This window comes from Mus musculus, chromosome 10 (assembly GCF_000001635.26).
Source record: "Mus musculus strain C57BL/6J chromosome 10, GRCm38.p6 C57BL/6J".
NCBI classification, from domain to species: domain Eukaryota; kingdom Metazoa; phylum Chordata; class Mammalia; order Rodentia; family Muridae; genus Mus; species Mus musculus.
In genome coordinates this window covers 117,185,101-117,209,989 of record NC_000076.6, presented here as the reverse complement: position 1 = coordinate 117,209,989, position 24,889 = coordinate 117,185,101, and positions in this window count along the sequence as shown.

Here is a 24,889-nt window from a genome sequence, read left to right as displayed (position 1 = left end):
ATAATAAATGAAGCCATATAGTAAATAATATATATAAAACACATATTGTATGTATAACACATATATATAACATATATTGTATGTATAATTCACCATTCACTATCCACAGGCGGGATTAGGCAACCCAGCAGGCTTAGCCCTTAAAATTCATTTTTCTAGATTAAACCTGCACCAAGACGTGTTGACCACAAGAGGGCGATCTGTGATTTCCTATGGAATTTAGAGTTTGTCCCTGAGCCCTTTGAAGAGTCCGGAGCAGACCAGATTAGTCCAAGCTACCCTAAAAAGAAAAAAAATGATTGCTAGAGCCTGCGAAGTGGCTTAGTGGATGAGCCAAACTGATTCGCTCACTGAGTTCAATCCCTAGAGACCACATTGTAAGAGAGAACCAATTCCCACCTGTGGTCGTATGACGTACACAGACGGGGGGGTGTGGGGTGGAGCAAGCGAGCTTGCCAAGACATGGCAGAAGACCTCGTCCTCTTCCTTCCCACCTCATCCATGGGAGTACTCTGTTATTTGACCCCTTAGCATCATTTGGAGGTTTGGTTTGTCTGTTTGCTTTGGAGATGGGGTCTTGGCGTGGAGTCCAGTTTGTCCTTGAATTCAAGGTAACCATCCTTACCAAAGCCAATTGCAGGTGTGAGCCGCATACCTAGTTGGTCAGCTGGCTCTCTCCCTCCGTCCCTCCGTCCCTCCGTCCCTCCGTCCGTCCCTCCCTCTCTTCCTTCCTCCGTTCCTTTTTCCAGGTGACAACACCTTTCAGCAGCTATTCCTCTATTTAGTCTATCAGTATCAGTTTATTAGTTATTTAGAGGGGCTGTTTGTTTGAGACTGGGTCTCATGGAATCCAGACTGGCCTAGACTTGATGTGTAGCAGACGCTGTTCTTGAACTCCTTACCCTTTTGTCTGAGCCTCCCAAGAGCTGGGATTACAGGCTTGTACACCTATGGGGCATACTTTACAAAAACTCTCCGAGTGTCTACCCTGAACCAGCATTTTTTTTTTTTTTTTTTTTTTTTTTTTTTTTTTTTTTTTTTTTTTTTGTAGCCCTGGCTGTCCTGGAACTCACTCTGTAGACCAGGTTGGCCTCGAACTCAGAAATCCGCCTGCCTCTGCCTCCCAAGTGCTGGGATTAAAGGCGTGCGCCACCACTGCCTGGCCTGAACCATCTTTTAAGGAATTCTTGCCTATCCATGGTCTTAAGTAATATTTTATGCTAATCATTAAAAGCCTACCTGCCTATCCTAAGCTCTGGACTGTATTAAATTACTTCTAGATAATATATTTGGATATTTTGAGGTCACTTCAAGTAGAACAAGTAGAACATTCTTGAGATGTAAGTCGCCGCCTGTTTTAGTCATCCTCCATCATGGACCACGGGCCAGGCACACAGCACCACTTGCCTTTTTTTTTTTTTTTTGGTTTTTCAAGACAGGGTTTCTCTGTGTAGCCCTGGCTGTCCTGGAACTCACTCTGTAGACCAGGCTGGCCTCCCGAGTGACCAGTTGTCTTATTGTCTGTGGTAGACGGGATCTCTCCAGCAAAGGCTTCTCTGGGAGGAGTCACAAACCTCCCCACAGGAGGAGTCCCGCGGTCATGCCCACGTCACGTGACCGTTCTCCGGTTTGGATTCAGGGCGTTTGTGACCCCGGATCCCGATCATCCTCATCTTCAGTCATTACCGCTGCCTGTGTGGGGGCCGGCATGGCTGTGTGGGGGCTGGCATTGGCTCAAGGATTCAAAGTGTGGGCTCGAGAACAGGACTTCAAAGTCTGAGCCATGCCTCCTTTGCTGGCTTTATGACCCGAGGCAGGCTATTTAGCTTCTCTGGGCCTTACTTTGTTCATGCTTAACGGTGGGCATAATTATCATGGCCTCGTAACAGGTCAAATGAGATGACGCATGCCAAGGACTGGGCATTGAACGCAGAGCGCAAGACATCAGCAGCGCGCTTTTATTAGAGTATAATTTATATATTGTTTCGGGGATGATTTGTGTTCCCTCCAAAGTTTGTGTGTTGAAACCCTAGCCCCCAGTACCTCAGAATGTAATTATATATGAAGATTAAATCTTTAAATATGTAATTAAACTAAGTCATCACAGTGGGAGCTAATTCAATACGAGTGCTCTTAGTTAGTTTCTTAGTTAGTTAGTTAGTTAGTGAGTTAGTTTCTTTGTTTTTGAGACAGGGTCTCACTGTGTAGCCCTGGCTGGCCTGGAGCTAGGTGTGTAGACCAGCCTCAAACTCACAGAGACCAGCTTATCTCTGCCTTCCAAGATTGGGGTTAAAAGTGTGCGGCCACACAGAGCTGGCTAGTATCCTTTAAAAAGTTGGGCCTCACAGTCTACTTGTAATTCTAGCACTTGGAAGGCTGATGCAGGAGGATTCCTGAGAGTTCAGGATCAGCCCGGGCTATGCAGTAAGATCCTATCTTAAAAAGGAAAAGGTGTTAAGAGGGAGAGAAAAAAAAAATAGGAGGGGTGGAGAAAATGGGAAGGAGGGAGCAGATTTGGAAACAGACACACGCAGAGGAGAGGAAGATGGGCCACAGACATGGCTGTACAGTCCAAAGAGACCTGGGAAAGAGCCTTCCCTCACAGCCTTCAAGGGAGTGGGCCTCGCTGGCACTTTGATCTTAGACTCTCTGCCTCCGGGGTTTCATAAGAATAAATCACTGTTGTTTAGCCACCCAGTGTGTCTCATCAGCCCCTGCAAACCAGCACATGCCCCATAAATATCACCCACTCGAGGTACGACTCAGGAATTTAGTAGTAAATTTAGAATTATATACAACCATTACCACAGGCTAATTTTAGACACTTTTCATTGCCTCTAAAAGAAACCTTGTGCCTGTTTGCAGTCACTGCCCGTCCACCCTCAGCTCCAAGCAAGCATCGTACTCCCTCCTGTCTATACATTTGCCATTGCTGAACATTTCTTGTAACTATCTCCTGTGATTGGAAAACCTTATACCGCAAAATCAGCTCACGCTATGTCCTCCCAGCTCCTTAAAACGTAAAGATAATGAGCTGAGTCTTAAGCCTGGTGGCATCTGTGTAATTACACACTCCTATTACGGTTTATCTGCAATATGGGTAAAAGAAAACTTATCTGGGCCACAGAAGAGTTGCACTGGGAATGAATACTCGGTGCTGGAGAGATGGCTCAGCGGTTAAGAGCACCGACTGCTCTTCCAGTGGTCCTGAGTTCAATTCCCAGCAACCACATGGTGGCTCACAGCCATCTGTAATGGAATCTGATGCCCTCTTCTGGTGTGTCTGAAGACAGCTACAGTGTGCTCATATACATAAAATAAATGATGAAAGAGAGAGAGAGATTGAATATTCAAGTCTGAGGGTCTGCAAGATAGCTCAGTGAAAAAAGGCCATTGGTCACCGAGGCTTACAACCTAAAGGAGAAAATGGAGTTCTGTGACCTGAACTGACAAATGCACACAAACACACAAATACGTATAGTACATTCACAAATAAGTATAGTACATTTATAAAGATTAGACAGAACATAATAGTGAAATTGACCATTGTGGTCATTGCGTAAGAATAACCACTCTGACCTCAGCACTCACTGTGGAGGTAGAGAAAGGTAGAGATCTCTGTGAGTTCAAGGTCAGCCTAGTGTTCACAGTGGGTTCCAGTGAGATCATGCAAATAAATAGATAGATAGAAAGACAGAGAGATAAATAAGAAAATCAATAACCACTTTAGCTAGGCATGGTAGCACTACATGACCTTACTTGCAGAGCACAGAGGTGAGTGAAGTCAAAAGTTCAAGGTCACCTCCAGCCACATGTGGAGTTCAAGTCCTGCCCGGGGTACATGGGACGAGACCTGAAGTGACCAGCTGTTCCTTGAACTCTGTGTGTGTGTGTGTGTGCACCTGATGGCCAAAACCAGTGCTGAGTACAGAGTACCCTTGCTGGTTAGCTTCTACCAATTTCACAGAAACTAGAGTCACGCTGGAAGAACAAACCTCCAGCTGAAGAGATATGCTTCCACCAGACGGAGTGTGGACCTGTCTGTGGGGCATTTCCTTGACTTCTAATGGATGAAGGGCCCAGCCCACATGGGCAATGCTACTCTTGGGTAAGTGGGTCTGGGCTGTGTAAGAAAGGTAGCTGGGCACCAGCTCAGGAGCAGATCAATAAGCAGGGCTCCTCTGTGGTCTCGGCTTCCATTCCCATCTCAGGCTCCTACCTCTAGTTCATGCCTTTGCCCCTTGATGGTGGATCATGGCTGGGACGCCCAATAAGTCTTTTCCTCCACAAGTTGCTTTTGGTCCTGGTGTTTGTCACAGTGACAGGAAAAGAGACTAGGTTAGCTTCTTTTGTAGAAAAGGAACTAAGAAAAAACAAACAAACAAAACAAATAAACCAATGGGCTCTCAGGTAGCCCAGCTAATTTCAGACTTACTGTGTAGCCGAGGACAATCTTAAACTTCTCTCTTGCTGCTACCTCCCAATTGCTGGAACATAGGTGTGTGCCACAGTGTGTCTTTTATGCAATATCTGATTGAGCCCAAGGCTTCATGGATGTAGTTAAGCATGTTTCACACCAAGCTTCATCCCTTGGTTAAAACAAAGGGTCGTTTAAACGAAGTCTTTCCACAGTACCACATCAAACCACAGTTGTGGCAATCTTTGCTTTCCTAGTCTAGCAAGATCGGCATTCCCTAGTAAACTTCAAGTCACATAGACTAGAGAGAAGTGTAGCTATACATAGGCAAAGGTATTAAAGCCAGATTGACTGTCGGTCAGCTGATGTGGGCCCCTGATCAGCGGCATCAGGGATGGGTTAGCATCTTCCATGGTTTTTGTCTTCAAGGAAATGTTTGCTTCCAGTAGATTTGTGAGATATCAATACAGTGGCAGAGAAGAATGTCTTCAGCAAAGGATCTCAGTGAGAGGGGAGTCAAAACTCTGAAAGACTGCATCCGTACTTGTTACTTTTCTAATGGCTGTGATCAAAACCAACAAGAAGCAACCTACGGGAGTAAGGGCTTATATTGGCTCACGGTTCGAAGGCACAGGCTGTTCATGGTGAGAAAAAACATGGCAGCAGAAGCAGCTGGCAGCTGCTCTGGTAAAAGCTCGAGGATGCTTGTTCACCTCCCTCCTGACCAGGACAAGAAGTAGGGCTTGGCTATAACCCTCAAGACCTGACAACCAGAGGCACACTTCCTCCTACCTACCTCTCAAAGGTTCCAGACTCTCCCAGAACAGTCCCGCTAGCTTGGGACCAAGTGTTTGAAAACCCGAGCCCATGGGAGATGTTTTACAGGCAAATTATACCACCACCAAAATTCTTGTAGGAGGCATACAGAAAATAGAATATGTACAGAAAACAAAATGAGTAATTTAAAGCCATAGACCGATGTACGAGCCAAGCCAGATTTCACATATGGGAGTGGCACTTGGACACAGGACTCAAGAAGCCAAAGGCAAGAGAAATGGGATCTTGTTTCCTGAGTTGATTTGTGAAGCTTCTATTTGGTAATAATATTCCCCCCCCTTTAAAGCCAGGTGAGGTGGCACAAGACGTTAATGCCAGCCTAGGGAGGCAGAGGCAGGTAGATCTCTGAGTTCAAGGCCAGCCTGGTCTACAGAGTGCATTTCAGGACAGTCAGGGCTACACAGAAAAATCTTGTCTCAAAAAAACAAAATAAAATTCTCTTCTTTAATCTAATGTGTGTATGTTTGCTGCGCATGCTGTGTGTACCACAGTGCTTATGGGATTCCCAAAGAATTAGAGTCACGGATGCTTGTAAGGAAACAGAAGTTGGGTCCTCTGAAAGAGCAGCAGGTACTGTTAGCTGCTGAGCCCTGTCTTTCTCCCCTCTCCATTTTATTTATTTATTTAGACCCAGGACCTCACTGTATAGCCCTGGCCAGCTATCTAAACCAGGCTAGCTCGGAACTCACAAAGATCTGCCTGCCTCTGTCTCTCAAGGGCTAGGATTAAACGTGTGCCTGGCTAGTATGTCTAACTCACGTGTGCACAAATCCTGTGTATTTGGTAGTTGCATAAGCAGATGTGAAACTGATGCTGACACAATATGGCCAAAAAACTCTGTGGCGAGGGGCTGGCCTGGGAGCCCAGCAAGAAGGTCAGCCTCCAGTGCTATGAGCACTGCTGTCTGAAGGTGGCAGCTTCTACCCTGGAGAATCTGTCTGGAGAGTCAAAAGACATGAAATACATTTTTAGAAGGTCAGTTCACATCTGCTTTCTATTTGTCATGTTTTGTCAGCACTTCTGTGAGAACAGGGCCATTACACCAGCCCAGAAAGCCAGAGGCAGCCAGATCCTGCAAGACTGGCACACCCCACACACCCCCACCCCTTGATCATGCCTTCCCTGCCACCCATCCTCAGAGCTGAAGATGCTGGTACAACCTCAACCTCAGCTCTCAGTTTCTGCCATGGTCAGTATGAAGAACAAGCACGAAGCACCCAGGCTTGCCAATCAACTGCTCTCCCTGCACTGCAGACCAACATTGACGACGCACAACTTAGGGGCTTCAGTCCACTGATGTGTTAATCATCTGACAAACAAGGAAAAGAAAATTCCCATCATTTTTTTTTTTAATTCTATTAACCATCTCCTCTAGCTGGGGACCTGGAATCTGTCCAAGAGACATACAGGCAAAGCCACTGGCTTCAGGAAAATCCCCGAACTAAGCAACCGAATTGCCTAGTCCTACTTATCAGGAGTAAGATTTCCCAACCGTGCTTATCTTGAAGCCTTTATCGGGAGCAAGGAGAGCTGGCTGTAGATGTGGTTCAAAGGGCAGCTGAGCAAGCACACAGGGTCCCTTGCTCGTCTCCTCCAGTCCTTCTATCGCCAAGCTCTGACTGGTTACGACAGGGTCGACAATTTGAAATGACTAGGCTTCCGTGACAGCTTGGGTCCCTCGTGGGTCGGTAGCAACAAACTTTCGGTGCTTTCTACTGAGCCGAAGAAAGTATCCAGTGAAGCACTCGGGAGTTCGAAGTCGTCCTTAGCTCACTGACTCTGTGAGATTCTGCTCAAAGCAAAGGAAGGCAAGAGTGGCAGCATCTGGTACTTGGCTAGAAAGAGACACTACCCAGTCTGGGTGAAGCCGAAGCACCAACATTATGGGCATTTCTGCTGTTGTTTGTTTTCTGAGACAGGGTTTCTCTGTGTAACCCTGGCTGTCTTGAAACTCTGTAGACCAGGCTGGCCTGGGACTCACAGAGATCCATCTGCCTCTGCCTCTGCTTCCTGAGTGCTGGGATTAAAGGCGAGTGCCACCACCACATGGCTATGGGTGAATGCTTTGAGGCCTCTGAGCAGAAGAAAGCTGACGACCAGGCCTGGGAATGTAGCTCATGGCTGAGCGTTGGCCTAGCGTGCACAGAGCTCCAGGGTTGACCTCCAGTACCATCCAAACTGGGGTACAGGCCCATAAAGTAGAGGCAAGAGGATCAGAAGGTTAAGGCAGTTAGCTCAGTAGAAAGTTTGAGGCGGCCAGCTCTACACGAGGCCCTGACTGAAAAGGAAAAGGAGTGAGCAGTTGCCATCTGTAACCTGCCTTATCAGGAGGCCAGAGCTCTGTGATCACAAACCGGCTCCTCGGGGACGATGATCACTGCGTTCTCTGCTGTGTTTAGAGCTAGTCTGGTGTGGACGCCCGACTCGCCAGCAAGGAAGACGCCACAACAGGATTCTTCTGCACACGTTTATTGGAAGAGCTTGATAGCGAAGGCGAAAGACCCCAGCCCCAAAACTGGTGCTGCTTATATAGGCCTAGGAGTGGCGTGTCTATACCTGATTGGTTGTGCTTTCAGTGCCTCATTTACATTCCCAGGGATGGGCTGTGACTTGACGTGAAACCCTTATGCACATGCGCACATTGGTGGTTTACCCGAACTTATGGGTGGTGGCCAGCAGTAACCAGCGCCATCTTGTAATGGTGTATGTGGCTTCCCACAGTCTGGAGATGAAGAAAGCACTTTGTTGGTTGCTGTCATTGCAACATTTTTAGGATCACTCATTGGCCCTGCTAGAAAACCACTCATTCTTGTGAAAAAATTCTCCAGGAAGGACAATAGGACAATAGGACTTGGTCTTTCTCTCTCTCTCTCTCTCTCACACACACACACACACACACACACACACACACAATCTCCAGACACACCAGAAGAGGGCGTCAGATCCCAGTACAGATGGCTGTGAGCCACCATATGGTTACTGGGACTTGAACTCAGGACCTTGCGTTCAAGATCTCTGGAAGAGCAATCAGTGCTCTTAACTACTGAGCGGTCTCTCCAGCCACCACCCTTTCTTTCTTTCATTTCTTCCTTTCTTCCTTTGCATATCTCCACAGGAAGAAAGAAATATTCAACTTAACTTCTCCTCCCCCTATACACACACACACAGAGAGAGAGAGAGAGAGAGAACTCTGCAAGTGTCTGAAACCAGAGGAGCCCCCAAACCAATCACTATTGGCAAGACCTTGTTTCAGGGTACAGAGAGCATTCAGCTAAGATTTTCTTGTCTACCTTCATCAAACAAAGCTGTATTCTAGGGAGAAAATCGAAGCTCATTCTGGTGGAGGCAGGCAGGTTCTGGCGATTGTCTTGTGTCGGTGGAACCCTCCTTGACGTGCATGCAGCTTTGGCAGATGGCCACAGACTTCTACACAGTGAGCAGAAGTTTCAAAATCTAAGTCACATTTGGACTGCAGATCGCGCTTGCCAGATGCGGGAGCTATTCCACGAGTCCTCAGAGATACGTTAATCTCCATTGCTCATTCTCTGCCACTTTGGTTGGTTTTGTTTCCTTTCTTGAGATAGTTGGGATTGAACTACAGGCCTCACACCTGCAAGGCAAGCCACTGTACACTTGAGCCATATCCCCAGCCCTGTATCCTTTTGTGCCATGTCGATAATAAGTCAAGTGTTCCTCTAAAACATTCACCTGTCAACAAAGGGCTGTATGTGTCGCAGTGAGCCAGCACCAAGGACGGGAATGACCCAGGTTCTTTTCTTCCATATTTCCCTTGGGAAACTCTGTCCCTGTAACTAGACCTGGCTCTTGTCTGCTTTATAGCAAAAGAAGCCTATGTCATCTAAATACATTTGGGACAATCCTTCAATACTTCTATCTCACAATCCCTTTAACTGCCAATGAATTAACTTGGATGTGATGATACAGATTGGTAATCCCGGTATAAAGGAGACTGAGGTAGAAGGATTGAAGTGAGTTCAAGCCCAGCCTTGATACACACACACACACACACACTGTAACAAAACCATCGTCTATTGCTCTCATTATACTTTACTGTGGTATTTGCCATTCCTGCCAGTTTGAAACAAGGAACAAGTAGTGACCTTATCAGAATGACCCTGAGATGGACTTTGCAGGATGCTGAGAGGAACTCCCCGCCACAAAAAGATGGACTTGAAGCAGGCAAGCATAGAGAACCAGCTGCCCTGCGCCATCTTCTCTGTGGGCGACAATGGTGTGGGCACAGGTGCTTGCCACTGTGAGGTCACCTGGCTGTCAGAACACTCTTTCTGAACCACAGGGCTCCCTGTTGTGACCTGCCACATCCTTGTAAACACTCGAATCGTGATCTGATCTGTGACTACATCCCTGTCTTCCTGTTGGACTTGCTGTCACGAGTACCCTAGGTTTCTGAGTTATGAGGCATATGTGCTAGGGAGGTTAATTTTGTTGACTTGATTGGCTAAGAAAGCCTATAGGATTAGCGGAGCACACCTTTGGGTGTGTCTGGGGTGGCATCTCAGAGACAACTAAATCACAAGGGCCCTGACCTCCTGCGTGGGTTAATCCCTTGACAGGGTTGTACTTTTATCTAAAAGAGAGAGAGAGAGAGAGAGAGAGAGAGAGAGAGAGAGAGAGAGAGAGAGAGAGAGAGAAAGAAAGAGATAAAGAAGACAAAACACTGAAATCTTTTTTTCAAAGTGAAATTTCCCCATTTTTTGTATATCCTAGGCTGGTTCCAGTCTGGTCTGAGCTGGACTGAAGAAGCAAGATCCTCTTTCATCTGCCTGTCAAGTGCTGGGATTACAGCTGTGCGCCGACAAGCCCACTGAAAATTACCAATTCAAATGACCAATTCTAGGGACACTGACCCATGAAACATCCCATGGACTGTGTATGTTGCTTGAGCTACTGGCTTTAGTAATTCTTCCCCCTGGGATTTGGTTTGTGGCACTGTCGACAAGCTGGGAATGAATGTTTCCAGATGTAAGGCAGTAGTAACTGGGGTAGCCAGCCAGATGTGTGTTTTAGGGTTCCGAAGAGAAGCGAGTGCCACAAAGGAAACATTGAAGATTCTTCAGAGAGCGGCCCAAGGACAGGCGAAAGGCACAAGACTCTTAGGAAAGAGAGATATCTTAGCCCTTTGGGTGGAAAAGAGGAGGGGTTTGGAGAACGAAGGAAGAAGAAGGACCTTGACATTAGCGTGTAAGCGAACTCTAAGAAATAGTAGTTGAGCTCCCTCAAGCCTCCAACCCAAAGACAGAGGAGTAGGTTGTATGGAAAAGACCGAGGCCACACACACACATTCACTTCATCAACTGTGTTAACATTTTGTCTAGGCTCTGCCCCACAGTTACCTTGGCAACAGTCAGGTGTGCCTGACTCACTATAAAATGGGCTGCTTGCCCCCTCTGCTCTCTCTTGCTCTTCTGCCTTCTTGCTCCCTCTCTGTCCTCTTGCCCCTTCCCCCTCAACATGCTCATGGCCGGCCTCTACTCCCCTACTTCTCTTCTCTCTCTCTGCTTTTCTCTGTCTCTACTACCATCTCAACTCCCCTCACCCATGCCCTGAATAAACTCTATCCTATACTAAAAAATAAAAAAATAAATAAATAAAACAACCTCCGGGGCTTCTAGCCTTAGTTCAACTGGGGACCACACTACCTTTCACGGTCCCACAAACTGTACCTTATGTGTATCTAAGTGCCAGGTCATTAAGTCCATCACTGGAGACACAGTGGAGGCTGCAGCTGCCAGAGACAGCTTTGACATGGTGTCTTGCACATCTGTGCATACTAGCAGTGTGTGTTACAAGACTGCATGAGTGGGTGTCAACACAGCAGTTAGGAATTTTTCTCATGGAATCCAGCAGGACTAGAGATACCTCAGACTTCCAAGTGCCGCCCCCTGACCTCCGCCACGACCATGTCAGGAGCAGAGACTCTGTAGACCTGCAAGCATCGTCCTGTGAGCTCCTCTAAGCCCATGAACGGCTGACACCACGGGGCTGAAGACAAACTATCTTCTACGAGTGAGAAACACTAGGAATTATACTTCAAGATAGCTTAAATTTTTATTTATGCATATGGAGATGTGGCTGCTGGAATCCTGGGTACTCCACTTGCTTGTAGGTACCTTTGGATGTTAGAATAGGGTATCAGGGGCTGGAAGATGGCTCAGCGGTTAAGAGTGCTGGCTGCTTTTCCAAAAGTCCTGAGTTCATTTCCCAGCAACCACATGGTGGCTCACAACATTCCCCTGTAATGGAATCTGATGCCCTCTTCTGGTGTGTCTGAAGAGAACAATGGTGTACTCATATACATAAAGTAAATAATTGTTTTTAAAAAAAAGAGTAGGGTATCAGGTCCCCTGGGAGTGTGAAGCTGTGAGCCAGGAACTGAACCTGGGTCTCTGCAAGAGCAGCAAGTGCTCTTAACTGCTGAGCCCGCTCTCCAGCCCCAGAAATTATACTGGAAAGAAGGAAAGAAGAAAAGAAAGGAAGAAAGTCAGCTGGAGGTGTAGCTCAGCAGCGGTAGTGTGTACTTAGAGTCCCAGCACCAAAGAATATAAAAACAAAAGAATAGAATTTGAAGTGTCCTACTAAATGAGAACAGAGACAAAGAGAAGGCCTTGAGATAGGTTGGGACAAAGAGGGTTTGAAGACTCCCCAGAGCGCGGATTCATTTTAAAATTTCTATTACTCTTAGAATTTTTTTTATTAATCATTGTTTTGAGACAGGGTCTCCCTTGCATCCCAGGTCGGCCTTGAACTAACTGTCCTCTTGCTTCAGGCTCCAAAGTGCAGGGATTATAGGTGCGCCTCGCCACACCCGACTAGGTCAGCATTTTAAAAGTGGCTTCTGCATTCCGGACAGCAAGCTAAGCCCTAGGTATTTTCAGTTAGATGGAAAAAGATGAAGAAATAAGTAATTGCCACAGGGCTGTAGATGTCATAAAAGGGTTATTAACAGGACACTATTGAGAAAGCCAAGAAGCATTCTGGAAAGCTTTTCGAAGAGGAGGCATTAAAATTTATGTTTAAAAGATGAGATATAGAAGTTATGAAGCTACTTGGGAAAAGCCCAGGATACGTTTATGTGTGTGTGTGCTCACACACACATATATGTGTATCTACATATATGATTTATATTGAATATTATAAATCATATATGATATATACAAACATACACACATGTATGTATCTATAATATGATTTATATATTGAATATTATAAATCATATATGACATATACATACATATACACATATTCACATGTGTATATGTATATCTATACATATTATTTATATATTGAATATTACGATATACACATACAAATACACATACACACATGTGTATCTGTATCTATATATAATTTATATGTTAAATATTATAAATCATATGATACACACACACACACACACACACATATATATATATATATATATATATATATATATATATATATATATATACACACACATACACACACACACGAATGGATGTAAGGACCAGCAAGATTCATCCTGAGAATTTCAGCTGGTTCCCTAAGTCTGAAACAGAGTGCTCCCAGCTGAGCAAGAGAGAATGAAATTGAAAAGTTAACATGAGGGAGAATAAATGATCCAGAAATTGGTCCTGACCTATGGAACAAGGAAAAGCCATGGAAGATGCTCAAGCGTGACAGTGACATCATCAATTTTTCAGAAGACATGCATTGCTGGAAGCAGGAACATTAGGAGGGAAGCCGGTTTTGATGTGTAGTAGTTTACTTAGCAGCAGCAGCAGCTAGGTCTTAATGGATTGAAGTGAATCCCGTGGCTCTTAAATCTCTTTATCCACTGATTAATCCAGGATTGTAGAACCATCTTAGGCCAGTAAGTGTAATGGATGCCTCTGAGACACTTCTGGTAAGTGCTTTCATCTTGACAGAAAAACCCTGAAGAAGAAAGTTTTCTTGCCTCCTCTTTTCCTTCTTCCTACCTATTGCTCTGTGAAGATGTGATGTTTGAGATGCAGCAAGTCTTTTGGGATTATGATGCAATAAATCTAAGGATGGAAGCCAGAAAAGTAAAGATTGCAGAACACAAGACACTTAGTTTCCGAAACATCTTTGGAATGGCCGACCTTGAACTTCCCAAGTTGCTGTGGATAGGGTTTTTTTCTTAGTCTATTTGTTTTGTTTTGTTTTAAAGATTTATTTACTTATTTATTTTATGTATATGAGTACACTGTCACTGTCTTCAGGCACACTAGAAGGCTGCATCAGATCCCATTACAGATGGTTGGGAGCCACCGTGTGGTTGCTGGGAATTGAACTCAGGTCCTCTGGAAGAGCAGTCAGTGCTCTTAACCACTGAGCCATCTCTCCAGCCCCCCCCCCCCGCCCCCCGTGGATATGTTTAATGTTTTAAATCATAATGAGTTGGACTTTTGTTGCTGTTGTTGATCACTGCAACACCTTAGCCATGGCCTTCAGAGTAGAAAGTGTAGGAACAACCTATGCTAATCTTCTAACAGAATCCCTCCTGTGTAGTCTTTCCGGTGTGCACAGGAAATGTAAAAGGATGCTATAGGATATTTGATCACATGAACCCTGAGATTGTGTTATGTACTAGAAAAACCCATTTTCAGTTGTGATGTGTGGCTCAGCTTTAGCACACAGCTTTAATCCAAGAGATTTCTGCTTGTATGTTATAAACAGGATTGAATAAAGCCAACCACAGGTCAAGAAGTGGAGCAATCAGTCTGTTGACAGGGAGTAAACATAGATTATTGAGGAAAAAAAAAAAAAAAATAAACCATAGAGAGTAAGAAGAGAGGATAGAGAGACCCACAGGAAGTGGAAGGGCGGGACTTGGAGTTGGAAAGAGTTGTTAGCGAGGACATTGCTGGTGGGGAGCGACTAAGGCAGGTCAGCTGGGTGCTTGCTCAGCCTCTGAGTTAGGCGGCTTTTACCTCAACATCTGGTTCTCGAGTCTTCATTAGGAAAATCGAACAATTGAGATTATGTTGTAAACCACGTGGGGGTGCACCCTCCTGGCCCCTCTCACCTCTCTGCCCGGCTAGACTTGACATCTTATGTAGATTTCTCGAAGGTTCTTCACTCTTCTGGGCTCTTTCCTTTGTAGCGTTGAACTCTCCTAGCAAGAACTCAGGCTTATGACACTTAATATTGAATTATTATTGATCACAAGGCCAGAAGTCATACTTTTTTTATCTCAGTGCTCAGGGCAGAAAGGATGGAAACCGACCGACTCCAGTAGAGTTTGGAACAGGAGAAAAATAAAGAGAAGCGTTGGATTATTTTTTTTTCTTGTTCTTGGGGCGGGGGCCGGGACTCCGTGCACGCTAAGCCATGGCTCCGCAGCTGAGCTGGGCCCACAGCCCCCACATATGGGTGTGTTTCCCTTGCTGTGTCGCTCCCCCTGAGCAGGCTGCTGAGGAGTTGCTCAGGCTGCAGGCTTGAGTATCAGCACCGACAAGGCCTCCATCCCACCCACGCAGCTGGGGTTCCAGCCGAACCAGTTCTCCAGACAGCCCAACCTGGCAGGCGGGGTCTCGGGCTCTTCCTACCTTCTGGCAGAAGCAACAGTGTGCCTTAGGCCAGCTTCCTTGGTGTCTGCCTGGAAGGGCTCTTGGCTGATAATGTCTGGCAATGTCTGAGGGTTATCATCCTGTAGGGGCTTCCTTCATTGGACTACAAGAGGCACGGGAGAACCAGTATGTTCCGCTTGCTCCTTGGTACAGCCTCTCTTGCACAGACTGCTGTGGTCTAAGGAAGAACTCCACTGTGCGTTCTCACGAAGCTGGAATTCCAAACACAAGGCTGGGTCTTGGCTTTGTTTCCATCTCTGGTCCATGTCTTTATTATCTGCTCTTTCTGACCTAGAATTGTGACCTTTCCCTCTTAGTAAAACATTAGCATAGACTCTTGCCCCAGCCTTTTTTAAAAGAGCAAGACAAAGAACATCTAATGTGATCAACATGTGTGTGTGTGTGTGTGTGTGTCTGTGTGTGTGTGTGTCCCAGAGTGTGCACCCATGCCATGGTAAGTGTGCAGAGGTCAGAGAACAGCTTTGTGGAGTCAAGTCTTTCCTTTTTCTTTAGGGATTGACCGCAGATTTTACGGCTTGCGCGGCAAGGCTGTCGAGCAGTCTCATGAACCGCCAGAGCATTTAAAGGATACCTCTGTAGATGTTTCTCCAGTCTCAACTGGAGGGATGTAAGTTTGAGCCAAGGCTGAGCTACTGTTTACAAACAAACAAACAAACAAACAAGCATTTAAAAAAACTTAGTTTTACATTATAGGCAGTTGGAGCATGCCAAAATGGTACAAAATCTTTCAAATGTTATCTGTTGAATTAAGCCATGACTAATGAAAGGCTTAACATTAGTGGTGGTACCGGTAGCATTTTGAGACCAGCCTGGACATCACAGTGAGACCTGTTTTAAAAAGAAAAGCTGTCCACTTTAAAACCCTCCTAAAACTTAAAGGAAGTGAAATGAAGTCTCCAGGGCGGTCAGTTAACACGGAGGATCAGCAAACACTTAATTGGCTTGACTTCCAACATTGTCAGTTTGGGCTGGATAGGAGCTGCTTTAAGTACAGATTTCTCAATGCACCGAGCCTGTGTTGACAAGTTTTCTTGAAGGCGTGTTGGAAGAATAAATTGACACGTAATTATTTTTTTGCTTGATGCTTGGTTATCTTACTGTCATCTAATATCAATAAAAGCTACAGCAAATGGTGAGTGTCTGGGTTATTTTTCTCCTGGCAGACATGAAATATTATATTACTTTTAAGCATTATTCTGCTTATCTCGGAGACATCTGTTTGATGAACTTGAATTTGTTCTGTATTGAATACATTGAGAAATTATAGAGCATTAACAGAAAAGTCCCGAGGGGAAGACAAGCCCTGAATCCCAAAGGCAGATTCGTTATCTTGAATTCATGAGTGCCTCTCTCTGAGAGGCTGGGATCATTAACAATACATTAAAGACAATATCCAATCAAGATGTTAACCATATAACTTTAATCTGACATAAGAAGCAGACTACAGATTTTTGGCTTATTGCTAAGCTAACTAGAACGGTATCACACACACTGAAAAGGAAGAGGCTGTAAGACGTGGGGTTCTCAACCTGTGGGTCGCGACCCCTAGGGACTGAATGACCCTTTTTACAGGGGTTGCCTAAGACCATAGGAAAACACAGAGATTTATATCATGACTCATGACAGTAGCAAAACTGCAGTTATGAAGTAGCAATAAAAATAATTTTATGGTTTGGGGTCAGCACAGCATGAGGAAATGTATTAAAAGGTCATTAGGACGACTGCTCTAAGAGGCCTGTAGTCTGCTCTGAGAGAGACACGTAGCAGAACTGCACACATTGACAGAGACCCACTTTTTTGTTTTGTTTTGTTTTTTGTTTTGTTTTGGGGAGGGGGATTTTTTTTGTTTTTTCAAGACAGGGTTTCTCTGTATAGCCCTGGCTGTCCTGGAACTCACTCTGTAGACCAGGCTGCCCTCGAATTCAGAAATCCGCCTGCCTCTGCCTCCAAAGTGCTGGGATTAAAGGCTTGCGCCATCACCTCCCAGTGAGAGACCCACTTTTTAAGAATGGAATACAATCTGTTAGTGTTCTGTCTAAGCTCCACCCCACAGTTACCTGGCAACAGCCAGATAGGCCTAACCCACTATAAAAGGGGCTTCTTGCACCCTCCTCATTTTCTTGGTCTCTTGCCTTCTTGCTCCCACTCTTTCAACTCGCCCCTTCCCCTCTCTCTCACCATCCCAGTCTCTCTCCATGTGGTCATGGCCGGCCTCTATTCTTCTCCTCTAGTTTCTCTCTCTCTCTCTGTCTCTGTCTCTGTCTCTGTCTCTGTCTCTCTCTCTGTGTGTGTGTCTCTCTCTCTCTCTCTGTCTCTGTCTCTCTCTCTCTGTGTCTCTCTCTGTCTCTCTCTCTGTCTCTCTCTCTCTGCCTTTCTCTGCCTCCTCTACTACCCTCTTAACTCCCCTCCCCATGCCCTTAACATTCTATACTGTACCATTGTGTGGCCGGTCCCTCAGGGGGAAGGGATGCCTTGGCATGGGCCCGCTGAGGCACCCCCTTCCCCTATACCTCACCACACCTCCATAGAGCATAACCCCACCCCTCTTTATCTTTCTATAATCACATCACAAGCCATCCAGGAAACACAATGCCTTTGGTCATTTGAAGTTTTAACTCTTCAGCCATACTCTTTAGAAAGAAAACAAACAAACAAAAAACAACCAAACCATCCTCCTTCAAAATACCTCCACCCAAGACTAAGAAATTCTAGCTCTATACTGAAATACACGCATGTTAAACAAAGCCTGGTCTCACCACCCTAGTAATGGATAAGAAGTTGGGGGAGGGGTGGTGGCAGAGTCAGTCATCAAAGATATTTTAAATGCTAAAATGGAGGGCTAGGGAGGCAGCCTGGAGTTTAAGAGAACACAGTGCTCTTTAGAGCCCCTGGATTGGGTTTGTTTATATGCATCAGGCAGATCACAAGCACTTACAGCTGCAGTGCCAGGGGACCCCTGCACTCCTGTGCACACACACACAGATATACACATATACCCATAGCTTAAAATCAAACAACCTTTTAAAAGATTTATTTGTTTTATGTATATGAGTACACTGTAGCTGTACAGATGGTTGTAAGCCACCATGTGGTTGCTGGGATTTGAACTTCAGGACCTTTGGAAGAGTAGTCAGTGCTCTTAACCGCTGAGCCATCTCTCCAGCAAAATAAAACAACGTTTTAAAAGTTCTAATGGTAAGCCGGGCAGAGATGGCGCATGCCTTTAGTCCCAGCACTCAGGAGGCAGAGGCAGGGGGACCACAGAGGTGTGAGTTCCAGGACAGCCAGAGCTACACAGAGAAGTCTTGTCTCAAAAAAACCCCAAAATAAATAAATAAATAAATAATAAAATCTATGATGGATATTAAAAAGGAAACTACTAGCTAGGCTGTTGACAAAGGCCTGTAATATCTGTGACATGCTAGGCTGAGGGAGGAAGATGGCACTTCAAGGCTTGCTTCAGCTATGGAGTAAGTTCAAGGCCATCCTGAGCAATATGGAGACCCTGTCTCTAAATAAAAAGACCTGGGTGAGGGGGTATAGCTCAGTGGTTTAACCCACAAACCATAGTCAATCAGCCTATAGACTTTGGCCTGAAGACCACCTTGGTTCCTGAAACCATGCCCCAGGATCAAATGGGAAAATCGGCTATGACTGCTTTGAAACTGCCTTTCTTCTCAGTCCAGTGGCTTCCAAAAGTCAGTGTAACTCCAGTTCCAAGGAATCTGATGTGTCTGTCTCATGGCTTCCACAGTTACCTGCACACATACCCGAGTATATACACTCACACAGACACACACACACACACACACACATATAAATAAAGTAATTGATCAATAATAAATAAGTAAAAATAAACAAATACATCTTTACAGCAGAAAACAGAACAGGAAACTTAAGCAGGCAGTGGCCTGTGACTCAGATGTTACCCCAAGAACAAGAGAAATAAAAAAGCCTTTGGGTTTATCTAAAGATGGCTTCTTCCAAAACACAGGTTTTCCCACCCCAGTTCCAAGCTATCGTAGACTAACTGGGTCTGGAATTTCAAACAGTAGAATATGGAAGGGAAGGAAGGAATAGCAACGTTCAGACTTTGAACGTTTTTAGTTAGTGTTCTGCTGTGATCCCTCCTCGAAGGTGGCCCTAAGAGCTTGCTTGTCTTTTTGCCTGGAGACACATGTCTACCCATGGAGTCCAGCAGAAAAGTGAGGTGCTGGCTGATACCCTCATTTCAGACTCCAAAACTGATGTGTTCATAAAAAGATAAAGAGAAGAGGGAATATGTTTGGTAGAGGCGTGGTGAGGTATGGGGGAAGGAGATGTCTCAGCAGGCCCATGCCTAGGCATCCCTTCCCCCTGAGGGACCAGCCACATAGAATAGAATATAGTTATTCAGGGCATGGGTCCCTGAGGGACCAGCCACATAGAATAGAGTTATTCAGGACATGGGGAGGGGAGTTAAGAGGGTAGGAGAGGCAGAGAGAGAGAGAGAGAGAGAGAGAGGGAGAGAGAGAGAGAGAGAGAGAGAGAGAGAGAGAGAAGAAGAAGGAGGAGGAGGAGGAGGAGGAGGAGGAGGAGGAGGAGGAGGAGGAGAAGGAGGAGGAGGAAGAGGAGGAGGAGGAGGAGGAGGAGGAGAGGAGAGGCTGGCCATGAGCATGTGGAGAGAGAGGCGGGGAAAGGGGGGGGGGTAGAGAAGCAGAGAAAGAGCAAGAGAGAGAGGAGGGGAGCAAGCAGGCCCTTTTATAGTGGGTCAGGCCTACCTGCTGTTGCCAGGTAACTGTGGGGCGGAGCTTAGGCAGAATGCTATCAAAAACTGTGAGAGAATAAACTTGTGTTATTCTAAACCACGCAGGGTACAGGGTGCTGTTAGTGCCGTCCTAGGAAATGAATGCAAGTATTACATAGAGCGTATGCCTCAAATTACTCGACCAGGCTTTGCTGTCATGGGAAAAGTGACTCTCTACCCACAGAGAAATCCCTAAGTCCGGCGACGCCTGCTTGGTGCAGAAATCCCCTCCTGAGGACAAGCTTCAGCCGTCTATTTTGCCACATGAAACCAATCCTACCAGGATAACAACAGTTGAGTGGAGCTTGAGTGCCCGAGGATGTGAGGAAAAGGACACCCAAGAGATGTTAACGTCAAACGGACTACGGAACTCTCAAACGGACTAAGGAACTAACTCTGTATGGGACTGTCGGGGGTTCAGGACGTAAAGATACTAAATAAAGAAGCAGTGCTCTAGTCCGAGTTCAGCCTAGCTACTGGTCCTCCATGAGCCTAGAGAAAGTTCTGCCCGAGAAGCTCTGAGACAGAGAGAATGAGTGTCTACACCAGGCTGCCCCATGTAGCCCGGAAAGAAGCGTCTTTATCAAGGGTCATCCGGTCTGCTTACCAAGTTGTATCTGCTTCAGTCGGCTTGGGCTACGGTTACGAAACGCCGTGAGCCAGCAGGCTTAAACAACAGAAAGGTGTTTCTCCCTCTCCTTTTTAAAGATTTATTTATTTATTTAATGTATATGTAGGTGTAAACTGTAGCTGTCTTCAGACACACCAGAAGACGGCACCAGATCCCATTACAGATGGTTGGGAGCCACCGTGTGGTTGCTGGGAATTGACCTCAGAACCCTGTTCCCTTTATGTTCTCATGGGACAGGAGTGCGGGTTCTGCTCTCTCCCCCTCTAATTTTATTAGATTAGGACTCTAGCATTATTACCTGATTTACCTTTAGGCCCTCCTCCCCCAAGGTCCCCCTTTCCGCCTAAAATTATTTGGGGAAATATTTCAACATTTAATGAGAGGTAAGGACGTGATTCAGTCTATAGAAACGTTGTCTTTAACCAATACAGACTAGATCGAGGGTACTCATGTATGAACGCAATATCCACGATGAGGCCAGAAACTAAATATATTCTGGGAGTGTACATACAGAGCCATTGTATGTCTTCTCCTTACTATCGTCTTCCAATCTTTTCATAAGTTAGCAAGTGCAGGAGGAGGAGGAGGAGGGAGAAGAGAGGGGAAAAGGGAGAAGGGAGAAAAGGGAGAAACAGGAGAAACGGGAGAGAAGGGAGAAGGGAGGAGAAGAGAGAAGGGAGAAGGGAGAAAAGAAGGAGAAGGAGAAGAAAGGAAGGAAGGAAGGAGGGGAAGGGAACTCAGAGGATGTCTGTCACCTCACAACGATATAAAGTACTTCCATTTGCATAAATAAATGCATCTGTACTTCTTTTTTTTGGTTTTGTTTTTTTGTTATTGTTTGAGACAGGGTTTCTCTGTGTAGCCCTGGCTGTCCTGAAACTCACTCTGTAGACCAGGCTGGCCTTGAACTCAGAAATCTGCCTGCCTCTGCCTCCCGAGTGCTGGGATTAAAGACGTGAGCCACCACGCCCGGCTGCATCTGTGCTTCTTCTGTACCTGGTTTTTGTGCCAGCTGATTACTATGAACACGGCTCCATGAACCACACTGCTCAACCTTGCTTAACGGGCCAGAAGCTGAGGCAGTGAAGTCAGTGGCACAGGGTCGACCATCTAGTACGTGCTAGGTTGGTACCTGACCCTCACGTGGTGGCTCCAGAATACTCACCCCTTAACAACGCCACTCTGCCGCCCAATATGGAATAACACCAGCTTTAGGCAATTGCTAGTGTAGTGGCTGGGCAAGGCGACGATCCGAGGATGAAAGCAAGCAGTGTAAGATGTTTAAAACACAATAGAGGTATAGAGTCAGAAGAGCATTATGGGAGATGTATTCTTTTGGGTGGGCTATCTTCATGCTGTTAGGCTCCATAGGCTTTAACAGCCACATAGCAACTGGCTACACCAGACATAAACATAACTTGCATTGGAGTGAGGCCTTATCGGTCCAGGGTGCTACGGACCGAGCTGCAAACTCTTTCTGGTCCCACTCTGCCCTCCTGAGCAGACCTGCTTGCCCTGAAATTTCATCTCCAAGGCCGAAAAGGAAGAAGAGGGTATTCCTTCCCCTTGCTCCTGCTAACCAAGCCCCTGTGTGCCCAACAAGAGCCTCTTCTTCGTGGCATGAATAGATGTGTAGAGAGGCAGGAGGCCAGGGCTTATGGGCTCAGGGATCTGTAAGATTTATTGGAGCTGCTGGTGAGAGCACCGCTGTTTCCGTGAACTGGACCAAAATGCTCTCAAATCGCGCTTTCAACAACAAAATAAATAGCCTCAGGTGTCCATCGACCTAAGGGGACCTGCTTGTAGTTCACAGAGCTGCCAAACCGCTGGCTGGATCCTTGATAGATGAGTGGTTAGCCCTCAATCTGAAGTGAGACTATACACCAAGGAAGGAGACGAAAGTCTTTCTTTCCTTTTACATTTTTGCTTATGTGTTTGTTTGTTTGTTTTTGAGACAAATTGTTTTGAGACAGATTGTTTTTGTTTTGTACATTACAGTCATGTACCACACCATGCCGGGGTTGAAACAAATGCTTTTTAAAAAGAGAAGTACGAAGTCGGACTTCCTTGACCTTTCATTGGCTCCTCGACTAGCTATTGAGCCCCTTTCTGGGAGAAGAGAACCAATCAGTGAGGCAAGGAAAGATTCTCGCCACGTTGCCCATCAGACGTGAGCGAGGGGAGAGAGACGATGTTCTGGGTGCTAGCTAGGAGGTGATACGCGTAATGGAACAAGCAAAAACAGGACAAAATAAGGAGAGTTCAAGGGGCTAATTCCAACCTTAACACGGTCACCAACACAGGGTCACGGAGAAGATGCTGTTTGTGGAAGAATTTAAAGGATAGCGAAAGGATTAACCACGTGATTATCTGGGGACAGATACACTAGACAAAAGAAAACAGCAAGAAAGGGAATTCCTGGCATGTTTGAAGAAGGAGACTAGAGCAAAGATAGGTAGGGGACAGAAGGACTCAGTGATGGGGCCTTGTAACCCTTAAAGAGGCTTCTCTTTGTACGTAACAGGACTTTACTCCCAATGAGATGGGACGCAGCTCGGAAGTCTCCAGCAGCAAAAGCTACATTGCAAGCCGACTTCATGGGAGCAGGTGAAATAGGAAAACCAGAGGCAAGGATTGCAGTCGCTGCAGATAGAGCAAGCCAGATAGAGCAAGCCAGATAGCGCAAGCTGCGTGAGGCGCACGTCTCCAGACCGAGGTCGGGTGTGAACGTGCATCACAGACAGACGCGGGAGTTATTGGCATACAGATGGCAATAAAAGCAAGGGAGCGAGTGTAGAGACTGGCAACTGGCCCTTCGAGCACCCATACCGGTGGGAAAAGGAGGAGACCAAGATGTAATGAGTAAGGATAGGAGGAAAAGGCAAACGCTAAATTTTGGGAAATCTGAGTGAGAAAAATAGACTAAGAAAAAGGCACATAGCTGCTGTATCAAATACCACCGCGAAGCGAAACCTGATGAAGTCTGAGATTTACCATTGGATTTAGGCACATGGAGACTTTGTTGACAACATTTTGTGAGGACGATAGAGGCAAAGCCAGTGTAGAAGTGGTTGACAAGTGGATGAATACATACACATATATGAAAATTATATATATATTATATCACCATCACCATGAAGTTGACTTAAAAGCTTGTCTTAGTCAGGTTTCTATTCCTGCACAAACATCATGATCAAGAAGCAGTTGGGGAGGAAAGGGTTTACTCAGCTTACACTTCCATACTGCTGTTCATCACCAAAGGAAGCCAGGACTGGAACTCAAGCAGTTCAGGAAGCAGAGGCTGACGCAGAGGCCATGGAGGGATGTTCTTTACTGGCTTGCTTCCCCTGGGTTGCTCAGCCTGCTCTCTTATAGAACCAAGACTACCAGCCCAGAGATGGCACCACCCACAAGGGGCCTTTCTCCCTAGATCACTAATTGAGAAAATGCCTTACAGCTGGATCTCATGGAGGCATTTCCTCACCTGAAGCTCCTTTCTCTGTGATAACTCCAGCTGTGTCAAGTTGACACAAAACCAGCCAGTACAAAGCTCAACGAAAAGGAAAGAGCTATAATCAAACCAAACTCTGGACACATAAATCCAGCAATAAAACAAAAAAAAAGGAGTCTAAAATTATGTTGTGTTCATTTTGTGGGCTTCTGTAGACTAAGCAAGCATCAGCAGACTACAAATTCCAGGGTCACACGGGCCTAGAGCCAGTTTTCATAAAGTTTTGCAGGACACCCTGGATCCTTTGTTTACCCACTGTGTATAGCTGCTTTTGTGAACAGAGATGTGGTTGCGATAGACTTTATGGCTCCCAGAGCTTAAAGTATTTACTATCTGATTTTTACACATAGTTTGCCAATCCCTGGTCTGGGATGATCAGAATGAGTCAACCACTGCTATTTGTAACAAAACGGATCAATTCCCTAAGTATAATGTTGAGAGCCTGAAGCAGGGTAGACTGGAGTCTTCCCTGGAAGCACTCAGTTGTATAAATCTCAAAAACAGAAATGTGCTGCCGGTGCCAGAATGTGCTTTCCCTGAAACTAATGACAAAGCAGCCTCAGGAGGTGACCTTCTGGGTTACTGATAAGAGTCTGTTTCTCGATTGAGGTGTGGGGTGGGGTGGGGGGGCAAGTTACGAGGAATGCTCGTTCTGTGAAAATTAACCCACACACTTAGGACTTTGGACACATTTCTAAATGTCCAAATAAAAGGTACTGAAAATTAAGCATGCCGAGGGGAAAACGGACTCAATTTCTTCCATGAAGTTTAGCTGCAGGGAGACGGTCATGAAAGAGCACACAACGGAGACCAGCGCAACAAAGAGCTTTGTTCCTTGTTTTCTTTTTTAAGCTGGGAAAATTGCTTTTCTCCTTTGGCAGCAGGCATAGCTCCTTCCACCACTATGAAAGGCAACAGGAGGGATGACATCTGCAGTTCAGTGGGTCACATTCGACGGGCACAGAACATTCCCGTTCCTTTAAGCCACTGGCTCTCACCCTTCCTGAAACTATGACCCTGTATGTAATACAGTTCCTTATGTTGGGGTGATCCCCAACCATAAAACCATGTCATT